Genomic DNA, 14,168 nt, shown 5'->3' with positions numbered 1-14,168 from the left:
GTACAATCATCACTATAAAAATAAGCCCTTACTTATAGGTCAGGTGCTAAATTCATTTAATCCACATTTTAAGTATGAGAGGCACAAACAGCTGAAGTAACTTGCTAAAGGTCACCAATAAGGTACAGTTGGGATTAAAATCCAGGCAATGTGGTTTCAGAGCCTATGCTCCAAATCTCGGTACTAAAACGCTTGTCCCCACCTGGAATGCTATTCATCTCCCCTGTTTCTTTCTAGGATCTTGAACCACTATAATAGTGTTTATATTCTAGCCTCCAACAAGAGCGTAAGTTTCTTAAGAGCGTATACCAACTTTAAACAACTACTGCTTCTTTCAAGTACTTAGCCCATGCCAAATTCATAAGAGACACTCAAAAGTATTTAATTTGGGGGTGCCTCAGTCAGCTAAGCATTAGACTCTTGATTTCAGCTCAGATCATGAGCTCATGATCATGAGATAGATCCCTGTGTTGGGTTCCACACCAGGCATGGAGCCTTCTTAAGATTCTCTCTCTCTCTCTCTCTCTCTCTCTCTCTGTCTCTCTCTCTCTCCCTCTCTCTCCCCCTTTCCCCTGCTCACGCTCTCTTTCTTTTTCACACACACAAAAAATACTTAATTCTATTTTGTATTCTTGACCTCTTAGAGATTTGATCTGTGTATTGTTGAATATAGCTTGTAATTAAACAGTGGGAAAATGCTTTCCTTTAAGGATCTGTAAATGCTAAATTAATTTTAAGTGCAAAAGGAAATAAATAAACCTAGACAAGGCTGTCGTCCAAGAGTTGTCTTTCTAGTCAATGGTCATGATGGAAAAGTGAGACAAGAAAAGAAGAAAAATGGTGTCCTTCAGCTCTTCGAAGCTTCTTCAAATATCAACCAGTAGGTTGGCTTAATTCACAAACATTTATTGAGTGACTACACTGTTCTAGGCAGTGTACTAGATACTGGGGATGCAAAGATGAGCAAGAAGACATTTTCCTTCGTTTGGGAGAGGCATTCATGTTGACCAAATCTTAAATTTCATACAATTTTTTTTTTGTATTTTGTCTAAAGGAATGGATCCTGAAATTGCCTTTAAGATGTAAATATGATGAAAGGTAAATATGGTAAAATGTAAATAACTATTAAAAGATAAATATCAGTAAAGAGAAGGCAATGGAAACAATACAATTGACTTAGGAAGTCATATGAAGTTGTTGGGGTACAAGCATGAAATGTTTTGTGTTTTGTTTTTCAAACAAACGCTGTTAATTCTTTTACATGACTCTTAATGACATATTGGGCAGATCCCAGAACTTTACCTTTGAAGTCTTCAAAGTTCAGTCTAGTTTTGTTCAATGTCCATCCTGACACCACTTCCTGCTTCTATACCCCTTACAGCTAAAGGGAATGACAAGGGAGAAGATAAGGGGAAAGAGGAAATTTTTCTTTATTTACATGCCTATAGTTCTACCTCTCTCTTGACTGTTGATCGCAGATACCCAAAGACCGACTGGCTCATGAGGGTCAAGGTTGTAAGTTCTTTAACGTGTCTTTCAGAGGTCTTCCTTCTGCACACTTCCATGACTTAACACATCTGAGCATTCCCTAGTCCTCCAGGTGGCAAATAGCACTCACAGATGGAGTCCCTCACGAAGGCTCCTGCCTATCTTATTTTGAAGGGAGTTGCTTACTTCGCCTGCTGAAACTCAGGCATCCTCACCACTATGGAGGGGGTTCAGGCTGCTGCACCGCAAGACCTCTTCCTGTACTGCCATTTCTCACCATTTTTCTTCTGCTCTCCTCAAAAGGGCACAAATCAGTAGGCGACCACCCAAGGGGGAGTTGGGGGGGTACCAACATGAAATTTATTTATTGTTTTGGTTTTTTTCATCACTGCTCTCAAATACACTCCGTCAAATACTTTCCTTTACCCTTAAGAACACATCTTGGGCAGACCTCAAAGCTCTCCAGAACTTTCTCTTCCTTCAGAGATTCTCATTTCTTCTGTGTGGTGGGGATATTTTGTTGGTTGGTTGGTTTTTTAGAACGGGAAGGGGATGAAAGACCCAGCACCGAGCACTTTCTGTCAACTGATGATTTCCACATTTCTCTTAGAATGTTCTCTTATCCCATGGTAGCCCTCTTCTATGGACTGAGAGGATGTTGCTAGGATGATGGTAACAAAGTCACTTCTAAGAGGGATGGCTTGGTGGGTCTCTTTAAAAATGGGATATTTTATGCCTAACATTTTCAACCTAAGGGCTTCTAAGAAAATAGAAGTGTCTCATTTTATACATATGTGGAGGGAATGTGTGGAAAGAGACATCTGAGAATGTGGAAGGGCAACAAAGACAAGTTTAAAATGACAATGACTCTTCTATAGGGAAATTATAGGACTGGAGTGATATGACAAAGAATGAAACTTTCTTTTTCTGTTTTATGACTATTGAAGCCTTAATAAGTACCGTACAATTTCCCAGTGATTTGAGAGGAATGCTATTCAGTTCAGGTTAATTTTCCAAAAGATGCTTCAGGGCTTTACATCAGTTTCCATTACTACAAGGAGGCTCCCCATTATTACAAGGGGGCTATAACATAGCATTTCCCAAACCATGTACTGGTCCCAAATACTAGTTCCATAAGATGTCAATAGAAGCAGATATTATTGGGGGGTGTGTGTTATGGCGGGTAGCATTTTGGTTTAAAAAAAAAGTTTAGGAAACAGTTTTATTAAATCCAGACAAATCTCAGGACATTCCATATGCTAATGTGATGTGAATACCCAAGAAGAATATATAGAATCCCTATGGACTGACCTGTGTGTTTCATTCACTCCCCACCCTTACAGGGGTGACAGGTTCAGATGCTGAAGGGCCAGCTTCCAGTGGTATGGTATTTGGAGACAGGACCTTTGGGAGGTGTTTTGGTTTAGATGAGGTCATAAGGATGGGGCCCTCATGATGAGAGTAATGCCCTTAAGAAGAAACACCAAGAGTTCTTTCTCTCTCTGGGTCATGTCAGAAAGAAGGCAGTCAACTACAAGCCAGGGGGAGAGCTCTCACTGGTACTCAACCATGCTGACACCCTAATCTAGGACTTCCAGCCTCCAGAATTGTGGGAAATACATTTCTGTTGTTTTAAGCCACCCCAGTCTATGGTATTTTCTTATAGCAGCTTAAGCTGACTAATACAAGTATGCAGGTACTTTACACATTTGAGCATAGAGGTTTTTTTAGAGTCCTACCTATTACCATTTCAAGGAATGAGTACCATGAAACATTGAAAATCTTGTTTCATTGGTGAATTTTATTCTGAATTGAATGCTGCATGGGTGATGGGGAAAAAGACAATCTTGGCAGAAAATAAGTTTATTTGACATTCATTTTAAAACAGCCTTCTGCCAAATAAATGTGGATTGTGCTTAATTCATAGATTTGCTGTAAACTGAGTTAAAGGAAATAAAGAGAACAGAACTATACTTATTCAACCAGTTACTAATTTCTGAAATATAATTCTTCGTAAAATGTCAAAGCTGATGTGTTAATAGTGGAGGAAAAGCGTGGTTGTCATTGTGTGTCAGCATAGACAGCTTTGCACACAAATAAACACAAAATGCACCTGTAACAGATCATTCATTAATAATGAATTCACCTTAGATGCAAAAGGAAGTAAATGCTGTAGAAGACTGATCTTAAGAAGATTTATTTCCAATTGTTTGGAAACAGTTCCACAGCTAGAGTTTTTTCTATGATCTACTCTCTTCTAAACAACTGCTAGACGCTCTTGGTTAATTTTTAGTGGCACTCTAAATCAAACTGAATTGTTATTCTATGAAGGGATTATTCTTTTAGAGTTAGAAATACATTTGTAGCGTATTAGAGAACATTACAAAGATTATTTATATCACAGAGGTGTTTCCTTTGGAACATCTACCATTGCATTATTACTTTTGACTCATAAGTCTGGCATTTTAAAATCATAACACCCTCTGATTTAAATTTATAAGAACACTGTCCAGGATTTTCAGACAACTAAAAATATAACTTTACAAATGTAAATCTGGTTATCAGTTTTTACAGAAGGATGCAGAAGAAAGTGCTAGAATTCAGCAAACGCTGCATTTTGCTTTAAATACGGATGTTGTACTGATGAGGTCTGATCCCGTTGTTTAAAATGGTATTCTGCTTACCACCAGATGCAAGTTTTGACTTTTGAGAAAAAGTGTGAAAAAGTAATTAAAGGGAAATAATGAGTCCACAGGATCAGAGATTGAAAAAAAAGGTACAGTCAAATGAGGTTGGAAAAAATGGCAATTTTAATAAAAATAAATTAAATGAAATGGTACTGGGATTCTTTCAACAGTGGGTATTTATACAGTGAAATTAGTCCACCATTATTATATGTACTAATAGGTGAAGTGATAGAAATAACACATTCTAGAAAGAAAAGGCTGATTATATAAAATACTTTTTTATTGTATTTATATCACTTTGGAAAATACAAAATTTTCTGTATGATCTAAGCAAAAAAACCTCAAATTCATTTTACATTTCGTGGAGAATGCTACAAAAAAAATTGCATCATTTCCTAACAAGTGTGAGAGCTTTATTATAATGGAAGCAGTTGTTAACTCTTAACATATGTCACAATCTAGAATTGGTTTAAGGAAAATGTTTCTTGTTTGGGGCAAACTATTACTTTTAATAGTCCAAATAAGGCTTAAAACAGGAGAAAATACTTACAGAAGATACATTTGAGAAAGGACTTGTACTCAGAACTTATAGAGCTCAATAAGAAGACAGAAATTCCTATTAAAGAAATGGACAAAAGATTTGACCAAACTCTTCACAAAAGAAGTTACAGGATGACAAATAAACACATGAAAACGTGCCCAATATCATTAGCATCAAAGGACAAATCAAAGCTACAAAGAGATGCTGCTACAAAGTTTTTAGAATATTAACATCAAAAAGGCTGCTCATACTATGTGTTGGTAAGGATACAGCACAACTGGAACATTAAGACACTGCTCTTGGATATCAATTTGGCAGTTTCTCCAAAAGCTAAACACACATCTACCATATATCCCAGCCACTCCATTCCTGGGTGTCTACCACAAAGAGAAGAACATGAATGTTAATATCAGATTTATTTGTAGTAGTGCAAACTGGAAACAACCCAAATGTCTGCCGACAGGCGAACAGAAAGACAACCTGTGATATATGTACACAGTGGATTACTTCCTAGCAGCAAAGTGGAACGAACCACTGATAAACCCACCAGCATGGATGAATCTCAAAAGCATCATTTTACGTGAGAGAAATCAGAGGAAAAAAAGAGTACAGACTCTGAGTCTATTGATATGTAATTTTAGAAACTGCAAACTCATCTGTAAAGACACAAAGCAGATCAATGGGTGGCCAAGGGATGAGGGTGGAGGACAGATTAAGACTCCAGGACGGTTTTGGAATTGATGGAAATGTGTGTTATTTTAACTGTAGTGATGATTTTGCAAGTGTATACATATGTCAAAATCCATTAACGTGTGCACTTTAAATGTGTGCTGTTTATTGGATGTCAATTATACCTCAACAAAGATGCCAAAATAATGATTAAAATAGAAGCGAGTTACCTAAAAATAAACAAACTTTTTAAAAATACAAGCGTCAGAATAACTTCAGTTTCTTTCATGGATTTTCCCTCAAAGAGAGCATTTACTCCAAGACATTAGAAGAATAATTCAGTATTGTCACCCCTGGAGAGCAAGAGATACTTACTACAAAGGAGGAACCAGGAATTGTAGAAAAAAGAGTATATATTGACCATATACCTATTTACAGTCTTGGGGTGCCTGGGTGGCTCAGTTGGTTAAGCGTCAACTGTTGATTTCGGCTCAAGTTATAATCCCAGGGTGGTGGGATAGAGTTCTACATTGGGCGTGGAACCTGCTTAAGATTCTCTCTCTTCCTCTCTGCCCCTCCTACTCTCTCTCTCTCTCAAACACAAACAAAATACATTTACAGTCTTGATAAAAAAATTTTAGAAACTAGTGATACTATATTTATGACACTTAAAAATATTTATGTGCTAATGCCTCATTTGAAATAACTTAGTATATACATTTATTTAAAAACTATTCACTACTCAAACATAAACCATTCCGCCTGTGCTCCATCCCCATAGGTCCAAGTGTTCTGGCATGTTTCTGCTTACAAATTGCACATTCACCTTAAACCCAAGTTGCCATATTGTATAGCCAGGTGATTCAGAGAGCAGACTCGACCTCACAGAAACCTGGATTCAAAGCCTGGCTATACCACTTATCCTGTAATCTTGGGCAAGGTCTCTAAAACGAGAATACTACTGATAGTACCTAGGATTGTATGAGGCTTAAACTAGATCTATATAAAATGCCTGGCACAGGTACTTAATAAATATTACCTACAGAGAAAGACAGATACCATATGTGTTCACTCTTATGTGGATCCTGAGAAACTTACCAGGAACCCATGGGGGGAGGGAAAGGGGGAAAAAAAAGAGGTCAGAGTGGGAGAGAGCCAAAGCATAAAAGACTCTTAAAAACTGAGAACAAACTGAGGGTTGATGGGGGCGGGGAGGGGTATTGAGGAGGGCACCTTTTGGGATGAGCACTAGGTGTTGTCTGGAAACCAATTTGACAATAAATTTCATATATTTAAAAAAAAACTGAGAACAAACTGAGGGTTGATGGGGGGTGGGAAGGAGGGGAGGGTGGGTGATGGGCATTGAGGAGGGCATCTTTTGGGATGAGCACTGGGTGTTGTATGGAAACCAATTTGGCAATAAATTTCATATACTTAAAAAAAAGAAAAAAATAAAATTACATTGACAATTTGTTAAAATAAACAAATCAATCAATCAATCAATCAATATTACCCATTCTTATTTAAGAACAAAATTAGTTTTCTCTAAAAATTTAACCCTCCTTCCCTATCACCATATTTCTTTTTGTAGCTCCCGCAAATATTCGCATCTTTTAGACTGAAAATCTTGGGAAAATATTTGAATTTTGTGTTCCCTTCATTATCTTCATTCACTGGAACACCAAGTTTTCATGAGAACGTTACTTGGATTTTTCTTTTCTAATCAACTCCCAGTACAATTGGTCTCTCCAGACCCTCTTGAACTCTGCTATACAGTTGTTCAGCAAACCATAACCACAGTAGACACTAGCTGGGTGATTGAGGCATTAGCTGGGTTACTTAGCCTCAGCAAGCTTCAGTGTCTCCACTACAAATGCAGGGTGGGGGGTGGTAATATCGACCTCGTAGAGTTATGCGAGGACTAAAAATCCTTTTTACGGTGCTCGTACAAGAGTAATTATCTGACAAACGGGGGGTTACTTTTACCATTTTCTAATTCTCTGTTCAATATTTACAACTTAAGATCATGTTAGCTTTTTCAGTCACCACGTCTCACTGTTGCTTTGCTGATTTTACAGTCCACAAAGCCTCCAAACATTTCCCTACACACACTGGGCTTTGGTTATTCTACATACCGTCTTCCTCTCCTTGCATAGTTAGTGATTCTCAGCTGGCTCAACTGAGAATGAACTGGAATGCCCCTAAAAATACTGATGCTCAGGCCACACTCAGACCAATTAAATAAAAATCTCTCTACGTCAATTCTAACATGCAGTGTTGGCATTGAGAACCGCAACTTTGTTTTGCTGGTTTGGGTTCATGTTTGCTTGGTTTTGTTTGGGACCTACTTGTAGAATTTTGCGTCCATTTCTGAAGATATTTTTGGATCTTGGTTTTACCGTAAGACATGCTACCTACCCCTTGTACTACCCAGTTTCTGCAAATTTAGGCATTATGTCAGCAACGTCCTTAACCAAATCATTCATAAAAATTCGAGAATAAGACCCTAACATACTCCTGGAGAATTCTCCATAACTTGGCATCAACTCATTAGTCAGCACTTTGGGGAATATCATTAATCGATTACTCTAATTATAAATCCACATAACTACACTGACAATATTTCTTGATGTGCAAACATCATTCCTTCTAAATCTTTTCCTACTAAGGGTACTATAAGAGACCTTGTTAAGGACTCTCTAAAAGCAATATATATATCATGATCCTATCTAAAAATGATATGAAGTTTGTATGGCCTGATTTTTCTAGTACACCTGCTCTCCTCCTGATCACAAGTTTCCTTTCTCAGTTGGTAAAGACTCAACAGTTCATCCTAGAGTCTCACTGGGAGTTATAGCACGCTCTCAACTCAATAGCTTGCAGATTCTTTTTTTTTCTTTTTAATTTGAGACTTTATTTTCCAATATTTTAAGCACCCTTCAGTTCTCTCAAAATTCCTGAAGATTATCAATAGCCACTTAGTAATCATCCACAGCTCTTTGATGGATAGATATGATGGTATCTTTTTGAGATATTGTTCACCCAGGCCTTGAGATAAACTTGACCAGATGGGTATTTCTTTGCTACTTTACTCTCTTGATCTCCCTTGCTTCTTGTTACTATTTATTTTGTCCTTTCCAAGCAATGATAAATCTTCACAGAAAAAAAAAAAATGGAAACGCCTTTAAAGTTAGTAAAAGTAAAGTTAGTAAAGAGAGTTCTGTAGCTGAATTTAATTTTTTTCTATTCAGTAGCATTGTGCCATTCACCCCCAGGTGTAGCCTTGTACCCCATTCTTGTTTCCTTAACTTACAAGTCTTTTTTTTTTGCTATTCATAATTTTCACAAGCCTCAGTATCTTGTGAACTTTCAGCTTCACTGACATTTCCATATATTCCTTGCTATTCCTCCCAATTATTTCCCCTTCTTCCTCCTCCACAAATTCCCCTCCTCCCCCTCCTCCTTTCACCTCTACCTCTTCCTTCCCCTCCTCCTCCTCCTCTTCTTCTTGTCCTCCTCCTCCTCCTTCTGCCTTTGGATCGTATTTCTTTTTTCATTTTTTTCAAGAGTCCTTTAAATATGAACTTCCTGGAGATTTCTCCATGCATTCATATCCATCACTTTATCTTTCTCCCTTTTTCTCCCCCATCAATGTAGATCAGAGGTACAAGATTTTTTTCTGTAAAGAAGCAGAGCATTACCTGCAGGGTTATCGGCAGCAGTAGAAGCTAAGAGAATGGCATAGAACAGATTCTTCCCCAGAGCCTTCAGAGAGAACATGGTACTACCAACACCTTGATTTTGAACTTCTAGCCAGCCATGGGAGAATAAATTACTGTTGTTTTGAACCACACAGTTAGTTTTACTTTGTTACAACAGCCATAGGAAATGAAAATAGAAACACATACAAATTCACCTTGCAAATGATGGTATCTCAGCCTCAAGGTTCGTAAAGGTCTCTTCTGGATATTTGTTTATTTCCTCAGGGGTTCTCTCTCTTCTCTTCTATGCTGTCTTGCTTTCCAAAATGGCATCAGGCCATACAAGGAACATTTATATGTCATGGCTGTATTTGGGATGGAGGGCCTGGTCTTCTATGACCTATGGTTGATGTCAATTGTGACTTCTTAACCCAACTGAGACTTTTTTTTTTCCAACTGAGATTTCTTAACCCAGGGTCTCTATACCCTTGTGTCCAATCTCACTTCCTTCACTATGGTACAGCTTTGTCTTCCTGACTGAGGTATAGTTGGTCCTACCTAGTGTTTGGGGTCATACACTGGCAGCCATTGATGATGAACATGACCTTTCCCCTGACTCTTATTCCAAAGTGCCTGTTCTCTATGGCCTGCCCCAAATGAAGCCTGTTTGGTTATCATTGTCTCTTCTCTATTTATGCTATCTTCTTGTAGGCTCAGGACCTCTCAGTGAGATACTTTCTTTGCATGAAGTCAGACGGTGCTGGACACTGGGAGGCTGCCTTCCGACCCACAAATCTAGGGCCCTCCCTCAGCCTTCTACTCTACCATTTCTATAGCCTAAAGTCTGTGATGCTATATTAACCACGGCTTTCTTTGGGAGGCATTGAAAGTGTTTTCAGTCTTCACCTGAGGAAGCCAGCTACAGACTTCTGACCTGGAATTCTCCTAAACATATCTGGTTGCTTCTACTGTTGTGTTCTCCTCTGAAATTCACCTCTGGGCTAGGGAGGGAGAAAGCCACAGCTCTCCTGTTTCCACCCCTCAGCAGCAGGCAGACTATTTCTTTCCCTTACAGGGTGGCAAGAACTTTTCCACATTACATTCTCATTGTTTCTTCTGTATATCCAAGTTATGGTCAGTCCTTTTTCTTTAACGTTTATTTATTTTGAGGGAAAGAGAGCAAGCACAGGGGAGGGGCAGAGAGAGAGGGAAAGAGAGAGTCCCCAGTAGACTCTGAGCCACCAGCTCAAAGCCCAACACAGGGCTCGATCCCATGAATTGTGAGATCATAACCTGAGCTGAAATCAAGAGTCAGACACTTAACCAATTGAGCCACCAAGCACCCCTCTGGTCAATCCTTTAAACTTTTGTTCTAGAATAAAATTTAAACTTTGATGATGGTGAGACAATCCTTTTTTCTCTGTTAAAAACCATCTTTCAAGACTGTTGTCTTCCTATAAATTTTTACAAGTCAAATTTGGAACTAAAGGCTGATCAATGACTTTTTCTTTCAAAACTCTACTTGTTTCCTTTTCCCAGAGATAAGATGCCCACAGGTAAGCCAACTCTACCTGGCAGAAGGACCATGGATGGTAAAGACGAGTTCTTGAAAAAGGAAAATACACCAGAAGACATTTCAAAATAGTTCTACAACAGAGTCATTCATAACTTTATTATCAGAACTTAATTTTTTTTTTTTGAGAGCTTTCCTAACGTGTTGAGCTTTGTGTCTTTTAAGTGCAAAGAGTTGTTTTGTTTTGTCTTTACTTCTCTTAGAAGACCTTGAATTGACTTTACATGATGAATACAGCTATTTGGGGCTCTGATGAGTTAGCCATACTCTTTTAGCTTTAGAAGCTTCTCTGCGGGACATTTAGAACAATTTCTCAAGAGCTGCCCTGGAGGGCATTCAGAAACCCTCCAGAGTTTATTCTCAAAAAAGCTCTCTTGTATCCAAGCTGAAATTCCCAAGGCCAGACTCATCTTCCATGACATAATTCTCTCCTATCTCTGGAAGGAATTTCTGTCTCCCTAGGCATCTGCTAGTATCCTGTAATCCCCTACACCGGCATTCCCAAGGGTCTCAACAAAGGTATCTTCATGGTTTCTCCTGGGAAGCTCCAGTCAAAGAGGATTTCTGATGGCCTATTCTGACATCCAGAATTGTTGACAAGGGTGTGCAAATACTACTATGTGGCAGTGAATTTCCTGTCAAATTCTTCTATATTTTTAATATGTATCATTAACCATATACTGTGAATTGAGAAAAGCCAAAAAAGAACAAAAATTTTCAATGTAGATCACAAAAGTAGCCCATTCTCTCAAGTGATGAATTTTTCAGTATTTTCCCACTTAAATTGTGTTCTTTTATTTCCTAGTACTTTTCTTTGTTTCTTTAATGTTTTCTTATTTATTTTGAGGGAGAAAGAGAGAGTGAGCATGAGCAGGCTCTGTGCTGTCAGCACAGAGCCCATCACGGGGGCTCCATCTCACAAACTGTGAGATCATGACCTGAGCCGAAATCAAGAATTGGGCACTCAACTAAGCCACCCAGGTGCTCCTAGTACTTTTCTTTAGAACAGTACATTATTGTAGTCCACTGATTCTCTTCCCACATTCCTTTCAACATTCTTTTCTTTCAAAAGATGACAAAAATATATTTAAAGAACAATATGAATTTTATTTATTTTTTTTTCAACGTTTATTTATTTTTGGGACAGAGAGAGACAGAGCATGAACGGGGGAGGGGCAGAGAGAGAGGGAGACACAGAATCGGAAACAGGCTCCAGGCTCCGAGCCATCAGCCCAGAGCCTGACACGGGGCTCGAACTCACGGACCGAGAGATCGTGACCTGGCTGAAGTCGGACGCTTAACCGACTGCGCCACCCAGGCGCCCCAAACAATATGAATTTTAAATGTCAATTTAAGGACTTATTAAATTATATGAATATATATAATTTGAATGTATACATTCAAGGTAGCTGTTTTGCATTTATTGACTCAAATTACCAAACGTTTGTGATTCCACATTTTGTACAAGGTGCTGTGTTAGCTGTTGCAATACCACACCAACCCTTTAACAACCCCAATCTGGTTATTATAATTCACAAGATACAGTATGGCAGAAGGGCATGGACTTGGAAGTCAGATCGATTTCAGCTCTTCTTTGATCTGCCATTTACAAACTGTGATATTGGGCAAAATAGCTATTATTATTATTATTATTCAGGCTGCTGATGAAAAGTACCACAATGTTCAGCGTGTGCACTGAAGGGAAGTGACTAGTTCTGAGATTAGTAAGGATGAATTTCAAAATATTTGACAAAGAAATGGAATTAGAGGGAAACTTTCAAACATGAGTAGGACTGCAGAGGGTGAAACTAAGGCAGGGCCAGGAGAAAAAGAATACTCCTTGGTTTATAAATAAAACACCCAAAGTTTAAAAGTATTTGTGTCTTCTTATTTGCCCTATCCATTTAATTAATATAAGGGTTCTAAATGCTATAATTAATTATATTATATTAATTATATAATATAAATGTAATAATTAACTATACATAATGAGCATACATGTTGTTTTACCACTGTACATAAATGTGCTACTTTGTTGTTTATATTTTATGACACATCCAAGTGAATATGCTTTGAAAATGTTATAATCTGATAAAACCCAAAGCATATACCACTTTTTGACCTACTATCGTATATAGTTAACCAAAAATGATCTTTAAAGTAAATAATTAAGGAATTCTGTACATTAGTCCCACCTTTATCCAGTGGGGTCTTTATTACTAACCTTGTGTTAAAACCTTGCACAGCCCAAAATCTATTTTCCTGGCTTCTCTCAAACTGGGTGCAACTCTGTTTTAAGCAGAACGCTTCACCACGTGACAAATAGCTTAGACGGTAGGGAAATTGTTTTTTCACTATTGCACACAATCTCTCTAGAAATGTTGTTCCTAAATGAATGCGCTGTTTTTTGTTTTTTTTTTAATGTTCCCTAATCTTGTTCCTGAAAGTTAAATACATTAAGATAGTTGCTAATCAGGGGACTTGTGGATTCCAAAGAAAGGACAGGCCAGCCTGTACTTGTCTAGTTCAGACTAGCAGTGCACCAAGTGGGGGGTGGGGGGAGGTTTGTGCATGCAGGCATGCTCAAAACCACCGAGATACAGCTCGAAAATATGAGAACTTATGTTTACATACATGTTTTTTACATTCTCCTTGTATACGTTGTTTCATCCTGCGCATACTTGGTTACCATCATAACATATGTATCCAATTTGTACAAAACAAAAAAAGCATTTAGATAAGTTGGGAGGAACGTGCTCAGTTGTTTTTAAACGTTAGGGATGTGCAATTGCAAACACTGATGCACTGCATAAGAGTTAGCACCCTCTGAATCTTATGCTCCGGGGACTAAGTTGGGGTTGGTCACACAACAGAAATAACCCGAACCTTCAGTGTCATTTAGCATATCTTCTGGCAGAGAATAGATGGGTTTATGAGCTACATTTGGACGTTTATGCTTGATTCACCATTGTAGGTGTTTTTTATTTTATTTTTTTCTTAAACAACAACAAAAACAGAAGCACTCCATATTGCTTGGCCCCCGGCTTCAGTAAGTATCAGTGTGCTGTTCTATTTATCAGCTTGAGATTGGCAATAGCAAATAATTAGCAGTAACTTCATAATTGCCACAGTGCTATCATTTATTGAATAATTTTGGACCTCACAGAAAATATAATGGGTAAAATGGGAACGGGCTTCTCTCACCTGCATTGACTCCAGAAGGGGAGGATTTTAATATCAAACACAAAAACTACTTGTTAACTTTTCTTATGGGAAGCCCCCTTCACCACCACCCCTTTCCTTCCCTACCATGCACACACGCGCGCACACACACACACACACAAAGGTTGTTAATCAGAGATACTCTCAATTAGGGGAATGAAGGATTCTCTAGTCAGTTTTTTGTTCCCTGAATACATTTTGATTAATATAAAAATGATTTTTAACCAATGCTCATGTTGAAAATGACTTCAGAGGAGCACCTGGGTGGCTCACTCAGTTAAATATCG

The sequence above is a fragment of the Prionailurus bengalensis genome, chromosome B4 (assembly GCF_016509475.1).
Source record: "Prionailurus bengalensis isolate Pbe53 chromosome B4, Fcat_Pben_1.1_paternal_pri, whole genome shotgun sequence".
NCBI classification, from domain to species: domain Eukaryota; kingdom Metazoa; phylum Chordata; class Mammalia; order Carnivora; family Felidae; genus Prionailurus; species Prionailurus bengalensis.
This window is presented reverse-complemented; position numbering follows the sequence as displayed.